Here is a 13,130-nt window from a genome sequence, read left to right as displayed (position 1 = left end):
GCTGGGTAAGTTTTTGTGGGTTGTCGTATGTATTGTAGGATGTTTGACTATATCTCTGACCTCTTCTCGTCAGATGCCAGTAGAACCCTCACAAAATACTACATCCAGAAATTTTTCCAAATAATGACACCTATCCTTTGGAAACCTGGGGGAATGTAGGGGACAAAGTAACCCTGGTTGAGAACCACTGTCCTGAAAATTTAAAAAAATTTAGTCATAAATACTTATTGCTTATGTAGGATATGCCATGCACTTAAGTGCTAGGAAAATACGGGTGGATAAAAACAAATATAGATCTTGTGTATGTACAACTTTCAGCTGAGAGGGCAGAAAATCATTAATCAGGTATTGACACAATCAGCAATTTATTTCTTAAGGGGTTACTTTGGCTCTAGAGAATGATATTGACAAGGGGAGGCAGAAACCAGGAAACTTAAAAAATGTTAAGAGTATGTCATGATGAGATTCAACGCTGCTGGGTGGGCAGTGGATTGAACAGAGGAGCTGAGCACATAAAGGGAGAGGCTAGGGTTAATAGCAGTGGTTTCAGAGAGATTTGATAACAGCTTAGACATGGGCCTGGAGGGTGCTGATTGAGATGTAGAGACAGACACAAAAGACAAAGTCTTGGTGATAGATTGGATGTAGGAGGTGTGAGCAGTTGGTGTGAAAGCTGTGGCTTTTGTTTCTCTGTAATGCAACTATCTGGATGCTTGTGTCACTCACAGGATAAAGAGCAGGCTTTGGGATAGTGGTGACTGTGCACTGGTTTAAGACCTACTGTGTTGGGTTCAAAGAGCTTTTAAGATTTCCAAATAGAGACACTGTGTTTCTTCTTTCTCCTTTGTAACTCATACTAAGTTCATAAAACTTTCAATAGAACTTAACTATTCTTTTGGTCTCTTTCTCTCAACTTCCATTATCTTCATGCAAGAACTGAGGATATAGTAGTTGGGTTTTTGTTTTGCTTTGGCTTTTTAGCAAAAGTAGATTGAATAGAGGACTGTAGTTCAAGCCCCATTGCCTGAATTTCTAATGTTCATTGACAAGGTGCCCAATCATGTTTTGAAAACCAAGTTTCTTGGGTGGCTATCATAAGCTATACTTCTTTTCCTATTTTCAGGAACCAGGAAGAGGGAGGAGCTCTAACCTTGCCTTGTAGCTCAGGAACTTCTCTGCCCACTCTGGTCATTGTTTCTTCTACAATAAGCCCCACAAAAGCAAAGACTTCCATAAAAGCTGGCACTTAGTAATTGTGTTCATCACTGTGTAGTCCCCAGGTGTTAAAAAGTCTTGCCACAGAACAGGAGTTCAATAAATATTTGTGGAATACATTTGTTGAATGAATAAAAAGTCCTTATATGTTTTCTAGCTTTCCTATTCCTCTCCATTTGTTCCACATCTTCAAGGAAGACTTCCCTTACTTATCAAGTTTTCATTGTTCTTTGAAATTTATTCAAAGTCCATTGTTCTTATAACACTGGCCTTCAAGTCTAGACAATGCCTGGATTGCCATGTTGTGTGTGTTAAACTGGTTTCAACAGGAAGCGATGAGTCTTGGTTCTGGTCTTGATGGACTCCTCTGGACTTTGGCTCTCTTGTTAGGTAAATAAACAAGTAGGGCTAGATGATCTCTGAGATGATCTGGCTTTGGTGTGAGCCTCCTTGTAGTTAGAGATTATGTCTTTTTCTACTGCATTTCCTACAGATGCTACCATAGTCCACAGTAGGTGGTCAGTACATATTTGTTTAGTCTAGCTGCTTTGGTTGATTATGGGGACTGACTTTCCAACACCGTCAGAGTGACTTTGAACAAGAGGGAGCAAGAAAGGGAGCAAAGGACATTGCCTCCATCATACCCTGCTGGTGTTCTGTGCTGATCCCTGATGCCTGGCTTTGCTGGCCAGAAGGTTTACAGAGAAACTGACCTTTTAGGTTGGAGAGGGGTTTGCTGGATGGTCCTGGAGACTGGATACTATTTCTCTCCTCAATCCCTCCCACCCGCAAAAGCTCTGCCAAGGAGAAACTGAGGTCACAGGGAAGAAGGCAGCCAGACTTGAGAGCTGATGAAGAAACAAACAAACAAAGAGGCCCCCATTGCACAGGGTTGAGGAGCTGCCCTGCTTCCAAACACCCATGCTGAGAAACTAGAGCTGCAGAAAGCCCTGTGCGGGAGGCGACTCTCAGGCCAGGCAAGGGTGGGGCAGGGGTCTGGTTGTGTTGGCTCCTGTATCAGACCTCCTGGGGTGATGACAGAGCAAGGTTGGCCACTGCTGCCTGCTGTGTTTCTCTTTCCATTTCTGCCCCAGTGTTGTGTGAGCCAATGGCAATTTAAATGGAGCACAATGAGCTCACTCCTGACCCTTAGCAGGCCCAGAGCGAAGTCTTCCCTGGAGAATCTTCTGTTAATCCTGTCTGCTCACTATCTCCTCACCTTTTCTTCTACTAACATTTTTTTGGGGGCCCAGAATGAGGGAAAAAGCTCAGAGCAGATGCATGGGCTACTTCAAATAACCCAGCATGGGAGGAGCACAGACAGCTCAATAAAACTGTCTCCTCCAGACCTTAGCTTACCCAGTGGTACTCAACTTTTGTTCTCTCTTTAATATTTTTGAATTTTTTATTTCTGATTGCTGAAAGGAAATGGATATTTTCTGGTAGTTTTAGTACACAGAGAGACAGGGCATTCCTTTTTAGAAGAAGAGTTACTAGTTCCTTCTGTCTTGGGGCTTGGGTTGTCTTTCTGGACACAGGTAGATGGGTATATGGTGCCCTTATTTCCTAGTAGGACAGGTAAAGTAGAGGTACAGGGCCCACTGATCCCATTCTTAGGTTAGGAAGGTTAGAGTAAGGGTGTTACTCATTTAGAAGTCGGATCTCTAGTTGGATCCCATCTCACCTCTGCAATTCACTTACTCTATTAATTTTTCTGGGGAGTCCAATAGATGTCTTAATGAGGAGGGACCTTTCCAGCAGGTTGGGATTTGAGGTTTATTAAAAGGGAGCATGGAAAAGTTGCTGACAGCTTTTACACATACTGATGACTCAGTCTGAATCCCATTCTGAAACCTAAGTCTCTCCAGATGTTGACCTTGGTTGGGGAGATATTGACCTTCTATGCTATTCGCATGCACACCCTGTCTTTTGTATGGTTGTAGATGCTGCTGCTGTTTCAATAGGCAGAGGGTGTGGGACAAGTTAGAGGAGGTAAAAGTGGCCAAGAGAGATGCCTCACCGAGAGCAGAGGTCTCTGAGGCCAAAGCACATATGGTGTCTTCAGTAGAGAATTGAGAGAGACTAAAGATTCAGGTCAAGGAGTGCTTTTTTGAGAAAAAGGAAGGACCTCAACTCCATTCATCTTTCCCAACCAATTCTGGAAAATGCAGGGATATTTTGGTTCTGTTGATGGTGGGTTTTGCCTGAGATTTGTTAGTTGTTATTTCCCATTTTCCTCCTTTCTCATCCTTTCTACTATATTCTCAAATTATCTTTCCATAAACAATAAACAGAGATATTGGGCTGCTAAAAGGTGGGAGATTCATCTTGAGTAGAGTCCTTTTCCTGCTACTTTGGGGGTATTGAGGATTGTCTGAGGAACTGTATCTAGGCAGCAGAATAGTCAAGGATGGACTAGGATTGCTGATCCCCAGAAAATGGACTTCTCACTCATCCACCTGGCCTTCTCTCCTTGACTTAGAAATATATCTGGCCTTGACTCTCCACTTTGCCTCCTCTCTCATACATGTACTGCCAGGATCACAGTGAGGGAATCTAACATTGAAGGGAGAGGGAGAAAAAGTGAGAAAAAAGTAGTACATTCTTCTTAGAGACAGGCTGTGAATTGAAAGGTCCTCTGGAAAAATTGAAAGTTCTTACTTGAGACATTGCAAACTTTCATTTGTTCTTAATTTGGGACTTTTGAAAAATTAGTTAATTTCCAACCCTTTTGTTGTCCCAAGTTGTCACTAACATAAGGCCACATGGTACAATGTACACACACACAAACAAAAATCCAAATTTTATTCCTAGGATGGTCCACTTAGTTTTCACGTTAATTTCTCCTCCACCTCTACTGACTCTAATTCCCATCTATAACATAGTAAAAAAAGTGTTCCCTCTCAGAATACACTGAGACTACAGTTCCCTACAGCCTAAAGATAAAAGTGGAGCTTGCATCCTAGGATATTTGGAAAGGGTGTTATAAAAATGTCACATGTATTAAGTCATTTGACCTCATGTGGTCTTTAGGAACAAATTTGTTTTAATCCATCTACCAACTGGAGTAAGGATCTTTGAGTTGGAGGGTTGCTAGAGAACAATTTCACAATAAATAAGCTTGGGGATGAAGAATAACTTGGATAAAGTCATAGATTATAGGCAAAGTCAGATTCTATGCCCAGATTTCCTAATCCCCAGTCTGGGCTTCTTGCCACTGTGCCATGATGAACCACAGTTGAAATTTCTGCTCCTTTCCCCTCCCCGAACATGTTCTCTGCGCCTCTCATCTCCCTTTATGTTCTTCCCTTCTTAAAATCATCCCACCATTTGAGGACCATTAATTTGAGAATGCCTGGTCCTTGAAAGGAAGGTTTGCCACCAAGAGGGGAAAGGTCCAGAGAGGCAGACTGAAATTACCACATATGAAGTCCAATGCCTTCATAATTGATGATTTCACAGCATTGTGATTTTCATGCTGGTGCTAGTGCTTTGGGCAGAGGAGACCAGTACAGTCACTCATGGCTCAACTACAAGGATATATTTTTTAAAAAGCATCTTTAAGTGATTTCGTCATTGTGTGAACTTATACAAACTAAGATGCGTACAGTTTCACTAGGTGATAAAATCTTATGGGACTACTGCTGTATATATGCTGTAAACCACTGAGTGAAACTTCCTTATGAGGTGCATGAGTATTTCTGGGTTATTTTTAATATAAATGTTTGATATAAGTCTTATGACCAAGGTTGGGTCCAGACAGAGTATCACAATTCAGTCTTATCTCTTGAACTTGCTGAACCTCTATTGCCTTAATGGTGATCCATTAAGGGTAAGAGGCAACAGACTGAAAGTATAATTTTGCTTTGTGTCCTGCAACTACTAAAAGATTGAGCTGACAAGAAAGTGTTGCCCAACTGTTTCTGCCTATTTGGTTTTCCTAATGCTCTTTTGGACAGAATTCTAATATTTGGAGACCCCAAAAACTAGGTTTAGTTGTATTTATACTAAGGAAAGACAGCAAAGTAACTCCTTGGCTGCTCTTTCTAGTCTGGAATTCTTCAGTCCAGAGCACAGAGGTTTAGTAACACTTTACCCTTCCCACATCCTTGTTCCCAGAGAGCTGATACAACTTGTCTAGAGAAATCTTCAAAACAAAGCCTTCGTTTTTACTAAGGACAAAAGACATATCCAGATGTTTTTGAATGTTGCAGTAATCAGATTTTATTGTCAACAAATTCCTGATCCTGGGAAGCCTTTTATTTCTCTTTTCTGAGAGAAAGTATGAAGGGCAATGCCACAAAGCTGTTTAGAGTCTGGTGGGGACTATCACTCGTGCAGAAATATTTGTCTCCCTAGTAGACCACTTGGACTACTACACTGTGAAGGTGAGAATGATGCTTTCTTCATGCTGCGAGGAAGCAAAGACAAAACTGAGCTGAAAACATTCTTTGCTTAGGTTGGGAGAGTCTCAGGAGATTCTGTGGTATGCACACAAGGCCTTTTGACAATTTCCAGATTTTTCCATATAATTTTGTCACCTTTTTAGCTAGGGTTTTGTCAAACTTATTTGCCACTTCCTGTGACATCTGCTCCAGGTAAAAAGTCATACCTCCCTAGAAACAGCTACATTCTTTACGGGGTGTAGTGCAAGATGAAAATGCTGGCTTATTAAAAATTAATAATTCTGAGACAAGGATGGCAAAGCACGGGTCCCTCAGCACAGAGCTCTTTGCGAGGCACAGGTCCCCTGCCTATGGGCTCACTTATCTCTCCCTCTTCCCTTAAGGCACTTCACAGTGTACAAACACAGTTCAAGTACACTTCCGCCTCTTCATCCTCTCCTTCCCTGCCTTTGTTGCTTCCCTACAATTAAAACCTGAGTCTTAGGTTAAAAAATGACAGACAACTGTAGAATGCTCCGTCTCCAGAGAAGTCTTCATTTGTTCAGGAAGTGCCGGAACTTGGTTTAAAACCTAAGAGAGAGGATGCTTTATCTCTTGGGAACCCCCTACCAACCTGACCCTGCTGGTGGGCACCGGCCAGCAGCACTTTTAAAAAGATAAACCCCAGGGATGTCCTTGGGCCCTGACCACTCTTCTCTGGTCCCTGTTGAGTCTCCCTTCACGATGCCCACATTTCCCTGACCCAAAGGGGCAGCCTAGTTTTCAACCTTGTTACTTTGGACTACATTACTGTGGAGGCTGCTTAAGCCTCTCTTTTCTTGCAGAGTGCTGCCTAGTGAAACTTCCTAAAGAAAGGCTCATCATGTCACTGACCTGTTAAAAAAAAAGTCTGTGAACCTATATATTAGTCTACAAGGTGAAGTTCATTTTCCCTACAACATTTCAGTTTCCATAGCCCTCCCACCACCTTACTCTCTGTCTTTTATTCTCTCCCTCAGGCAATCTCTGCTGTGGTAGCCAAATTGGGTTATCAGGTGTTCATGGAAAACTCAGTGATCTGTACAGATTTTTTTTAGCAGTATACCTATTAAAGTACTGTATGTTTTTCAAAACTCAAAACAAAGGCTACAAATTCTATAGTTGCTTCTTCATGTGAACTCATACTGTACCTCTTGGGCACATTTTATATCTTTATAACAGGTTCTGTCCAGAGCTTTTTATTGGTATGCATGTCTCCCCTATGCAGACATCAGACTTCTTGAGGTAGAAGCTCTCTTTGTGGGGTCCTGGGGAATAAAGCAGGGGTAGCAGTTAAAAATGTGCTGAACAAGAGTTTTGACATCCACATTAAGGATTGGAGAGGGATTGAGGAGGGGCAGGAAGGATTACAAAGGGACACAGGGGAACATTTGGGAGCTGTGGTTATGGTTATTATCTTGACTTGTGTTGGGTTCATAAGTGTATGCCATATCAGAATTTATCAAATTGTGCTCTTGAAATATGTGCAGCATAGTGTATGTTAACTGTACATCAATAAAGCCATTGTTTTTTCTTCTACATTATTCAAGTCCTTGCTCAAGAGCTTTACTAGAAATGAGACAATAAAACCAGAAATGCCTACCTATAACGTGCCAGTAGAAATGGGCTTTGAAAATGCTGGACTTGTGTTTGAAAGGCAAAGGGAATTGTATTTCATTTGTATCATTTGTGGAGGTCCCTATGGCCTATTTGGATAGGTAACCTGCCGATTCAAGGAGTAATCATAAATCACATGTCAGTCCTGCCCCAATCACCCAACCAAGCTCTCATGTTGACTTTCAGCCATTGTGACAAAACAACTTCAGTCATCAGGTCCTTTACCAGGAGGGTCCATGTCACAGCCACTTATATAATGGGAGTGATGAGTGCACTGCTTTGGATCTGTGGACTTGGGGTGAAGGCAAGGAATGACTGGGAGAGTAGACAGAGTCTGTTTCAACTAGAGCTCCCATGCTAGCCAGAGCAGGAGAACATGTGAAAATGGTGAAAGTCTGTAGATGTAGGTTTCCCACAGAGTCAAAAAGCAAAGAAGTTAACCCAGAAAAGGAACAAAAGACAAGGTATTGACAACATTTTCTGATTACAAAGATGATTCTTAGATGGAGGAATTATCATCCTGGGTTCACCAGTTTTCCAAAATGGCATACCTTTGTCAAAAGCATGGTGTTCCATTCACTTTCCAAAAGATTATCCCTGATCCTTCCCTAGCAATCTCTTCCCTCATTCTCCTTCACCCCCCAAACCCACTTGACTCTTTCCCCTCTCCCCCATAAGTCCTGCAATGACCAGACTTCCATATTCATTTCTTGTCTTCTCTGTGCTGTGGAGTCTCTGTCTAAGCTTGTTGGCTTAGTAGAGAAGACATAAACTCTGAATATACCTCTTGAAAGGAGAATTTCCCAAACTCTTAGGGATCCTGGCTTTGATAACATTTCTGGGAAAGTGAGTTGGGAAGCCCTCTATGTGAAAAACACATGGGTTTTCAGAGTGTATACCTTACATTTTCTCATTTGTCTCCTTAGCCACACAAGTCAATGCCTTGGTGGAAGAGACCGCTTGAATCCATGCTTTCCATGTCACTCTCTGTCGCAAGTCCAGTGCAAAGAAAAGCCCCTCTGTGACAGGCCTAAGACCAACATGATCAACACTGATTTTTTCATCCCCCCACCACAGTCTCTAAATAAAATTTCTCTGCACTCTCTGAGAAATAGTGTTTCTGAATGTAATTATTTTGCTGAAGAATGATCTGTGGTCCCTGGAGTACCCCAGTTTTGTTTTTTTTTTTTCATGTAATAGGATAGTGGGGTGTGGTAGGTGGAGGGAGAGACAAGTGAGTCAGGAGGAAACACATCTTTTTTCCTTTTTTCCTGTTTGGAAGATTTACTAATGAAATTTATGGTTGGGCTTTGGTCTAGGGTAGGTTGAAATGCTTTCTGGATATGAAAAGGGCTTTTTTTGGTTTGATAAACCCTGTTAACTGGGTCAGATTCAGGCTGGGCTGGGATGGTGGTCATGATATACGACAACTAGATTTCCACTGGCTCACACTTCTAGCTTCATTTGTTGGCAGTAGTTTTTTTTTTTTTTAGAAACAAGCCCAGGTCATTCTGCTGTGAAGCACGGGAGGTGTAAACATGAATAACAGACCTTGGATTGTATATGGTTGTTTGGACCATTTTTAAAGGGCAACAATTTCAAGGTTCTAATAATATGTGTACTCCAGTTACATATAATGTTGTGGACAATTTGGAGGTCAAATAATTTTTCTAGATATTTGGAATTGTTCATGTAATTGAACCTGAATCTTGTTTGATTTACATAAAAGTACTAGGTCATCCCTTACCTCCCAATCTATTACTGTTATATTGCAGAAGTTCTGCTAAGCACAGCTTGCCCCTCCCCAGGAATCATAAATGCAACCTTTAAAAACTAAATGCCAATGAGATCCCAGGCTTCTAGGGCAGAAAAGCTCAGCTGGTCCTAGCACCTGGAAGGAAGCTCCCCACCTCCATCCCAGGCTCCTAGGGCAGAGAAGCTGAGCTGGTCCCAGAACCCAGAAGGAAGCTTCCCAGCTGCCATTCCAAGCTCCTAGGGCACAGAAGGTGAGCTGTGTGGGCGCCAGAAGCACCCCCTCCCTTGGAAATGAGAAGACATGTAAACAAGTCTCAGAAACAGACTTCTGGATCACCTACAGCAACCCCAAAGGGAACTGAGATGGAACAATCTGATACTCAACTACCTGGACTCTCAGAACTGGCAACAAAAGAGGATCTGGGAAAAATGAAATCAGAAATAATTACTCAGATAACCACAAAGATTTTGCTCAAGACATGAGCAAAATGACAAGATTTTGGTGCAAGACATGATTAATAAATCTAGAGAGGACACAGATAAAAAAATAGAGGATCTGAGGAACATGATGGAATACCAACATAGGAAACAAATGGAATCCATAAAACAGATACAAACAGATTTCCAAGAGATTAAAAACTCTGTCGAAAGTCTGCGCAGCAGAATGAACCAATGTGAGGATAGAATTTCACATATCAAAGATAAGATTGCAGTTAGTGAGGAGGAAAAGAAAAATTGCTTTAAAATTGTAAGGGAACATGAGAAATCAATCCAGCAGCTGCTAGACGATGCAAAGAAGAATAACATAAGACTGATTGGAGTCAATGAAGAAAGAGGAGAGAGTGCAGATGACATAAAAAAACTGTTCATAGAAGTGATGGCACAAAACTTCCCAAGGAGGGGAAAAGAACTTGACATACAGATAAGTGAGTCATATAGGACTCCAGCTAGCCTTAATCAAAAAAAATCTACACATTAGGCATATTAGGATTCCAGAAACCCAACAGAAGAAGAAAATTCTACAAGCAGTGAGAGAAAAGAAACAAATCACATACAAAGGAAAGCTCATCAGAATCACAGCAGACTTCTCAATGCAAACCCTCAAGGCAAGAACAGCTTGGAGTGATGTATTTCAAGCCCTAAAGGAAAACAGCCTCCCACCCAGATTGATGTACCCTGCAAAACTATTTTTCAAAATTGATGGAGAAATAAGATACTTTCATGACAAAGAGTACCTCAGGAACTTCATGAATACCAAACCGGCACTCCAAAAAATTTTAGACAATACCCTAGGAAAAGATAATGAGGATCACAACCCCACAAAACCCAGCAGAATGAATCCATTGGGAGTGACAAATTAAATGCAAAGGGGGAGAAGCCAACAAAAAGAAAATGTCATGACAAGGCTTTTAAAACTTTTAACTTCATCTTCCTAATGAGTGTATAATTCAATCTTATTATTGTACTGATTAATATTTTTCTGATTCTAGAGTTGCACACCATTCCTTGTGCTATACTGGCTATTTATCATCTTCTTATGTCTACTTTTTAATTGGGTTGTCTATTAATGAGCTCTAAGAATTCTTTATATATTCTGGTCATAGGTTATATGTATTGTAAATATGGTGTGTTTAAGGACTACTTTTCATTTTAATGATGTCATTTCAAGTTCTAAATTTTGATGGAATCTCATTTCTCAATTTTTTTCTTTTATACATCATGTTTTTTGTATCCTAGGTAGTTCTTGCCTACCCTGAATTCATAAATATTTTCCCTTATAATTTCTCCTTATAGCTTTATACTTTTAGGCTTTCTTATTTAGGTTCATAGATCCCTTCAAGTTATTTTCATGTATGGAAATAAAGGGTTGAGGTTAATTTTTTATATATGGATACCAGGTGTTCTAGTGCTGTTTGCTGAAAACACTATCTCTTCCTCGGCTCTTGAATTGAGTTTATATTCTATAAAATGCTAATGTTAAATAATCTTTCAAAACTCAGTGGACCATATATGTGTGGTTCTATTTCTAAATGTGCTGTTTTATTCAAATGATCTATATGTCTTTCCTTACACTAACACTGCCTTGATTACTGTAGCTTTAGAAGAAGTCTTAAAATTAGGTACTAAATGTCTTCCAACACTGTTTTTGTTTTTGTTTTGTTTTTGATGATGTTTTTCTAGGCCCTTTGTACTTCTACATAACTTTTAAATTTCAATATCCAATTCTTCATTTATAGCAAGTATACACAGACCTGAATTTTTATATATACTTTGTGTTTTCTAATCCTGCTAAATTCAAGTACAAGTTTTAGGGGCTCCTAGAGATTTCTTAGTATTTTCTCTATAGATGATCATTTCATCTACATATAAAGATTTTGCTTCGGCCATGCCAATCCTATCCTAGTTGTGTCATTTTATTGCCAGACTATTTTGGTGGGGACTAGGTTTCAAAGTTTAATGGACAGATAAAGAATAAGCATATCTGCCCTTGTTCCCCACCTTAATGAGAAAACATTGTATCTTCTCCTTTTATATAAGGCATTCTCCCTGGAAGTATGGAGTATATGTCTTTAATCTGTTGAGAAGTTTCTGTTCTACTTCTAGTCTCCTGATAGCTTTTACCATGAACAGCTGTGGAATTTAGTCCAATACTTTTTCTTCAATTAGTGACAGGATCATATGGTTTTTTTCCTTTCCTCTGTTAAAATGATGACTTTTGGGGATGGATCTTCCAATGCTGAACCAACACTGCCATCCCTATAACAAAACCGCTTTCTACATCCTGCCAGATCTGACTTCTAATAGTTTGTTTTGTTAAACAAATTTCTATCTATGTTCATACTTTTTTCTTCTATTATCTTTATCCAGTTTTAGGATTAGCACAATGTTGAGTTCCTAAAATGAGGGGAGAAGTGTTCCTTCTTTTTTCTGCTTTAATTGTTTGATATAATTTATCAGTTAAAATGTTTATGAGCCTGCTGTTGTCATATAGGTAGGTTTTCAAACTAGAACTATACTTTCTTTAATAGGTGCTATTCAAAATTTCTATTTCCTCCAGAGTTAGTTTCATTAATTTGTCTTCCAAGGTACTTCTTAGAAGTTGTCAAATTTATTTCAAAAAAGATTTTTGTAACATGCTTTCTATATCCTTTTAAATTCTGTAAAATCTGTGGTAATGTCTCTTAGATCTTAATATTGTAATTTAAAAAATGTATAACTGATATTGTGTAACAGGAAGAAAAGGTCTAAAAGAGCAGGGGAATTGGGAGGGGTAGGGGAAGGGAAAAAAGGGAAAGGAAAAAATACGAGAAGAGGAAAAAAAATGGAAACAAGGTCTTTGCAAATAGGGAGGGGTGGAGGGTGTGAAGGGAGGGCAGGGGAAGGGAAAAAAAATAAGAACCAAGATACTCATGTAAAGGTACAAGATCCCAATGATGAATGTAACTGTATTTTATATCGAAAATGTACCAATAAACTTAATGGGAAAAAAACCCCACCTAAATACCAATGAGACCAATGCTGATCTCTAAATTCAAAGTCTTAGAACTCAGTTCTCTTTTCTTCCTTGGGACAAGAAAGATGTGGAAAGTGGGAAAGAGATGGGTACTACCTTTTGATTGCTCAGTGGACTCAAGCGGGCCTAGGGCTTTGTCCTACCAACAGATGTTGGTGAGCTTCTAGGGTCTCTTTGATAAGCCCTTTTGTTCTTTAGCAGTCACATTTGGTCTTCCTGTAGAATTGGGGAAAGGTAGCAGGTCCTTTTATGAAAATGTTTTGACAGTGTCCCTGGACCCAAGGACAGACTTGTTTTGAGGCGGTAGTATACTGTAGTAATATGATAGTAATGTAAGTACATCTTGCAGTAGAGTCTTGTAGTAATATGTCATAAGTAAAATATTTGGTGTAAGTACATCTTGTGGTAGTAGCTTCTAGTAACATGTTATAGGTACATTATCACATACATCTTGCAGCAGTATGTAATAAGTCCATCTTGGTAGTAGATTGTAGTATTATGTTATAGTTATATCACCAGATGTATTTCAAGTAGTACATTGTGATAATATGTAGCAAGTCCATCTTTTGGTAGTAGGGTGCAGTAATGTTAATATATTATCAAAT

General features: G+C 39.9%; 1 protein-coding gene across 50 annotated transcripts in view; it reads left to right on the top strand.

The window, feature by feature from the left end:
• The window catches only part of LOC101715682 (uncharacterized), a 348,006-nt gene that overhangs the window by 155,070 nt on the left and 179,806 nt on the right, over window positions 1-13,130 (top strand). The window lies entirely within an intron of this gene.

This window comes from Heterocephalus glaber, unplaced genomic scaffold (genome assembly GCF_053883595.1).
Source record: "Heterocephalus glaber isolate CG9 unplaced genomic scaffold, H.glaber_assembly_v1.0 deba00000621, whole genome shotgun sequence".
Lineage (NCBI taxonomy): Eukaryota > Metazoa > Chordata > Mammalia > Rodentia > Bathyergidae > Heterocephalus > Heterocephalus glaber.
The sequence above is the reverse complement of the archived record's forward strand: the minus strand, read 5'-3'. Positions and strand labels throughout refer to the sequence as shown.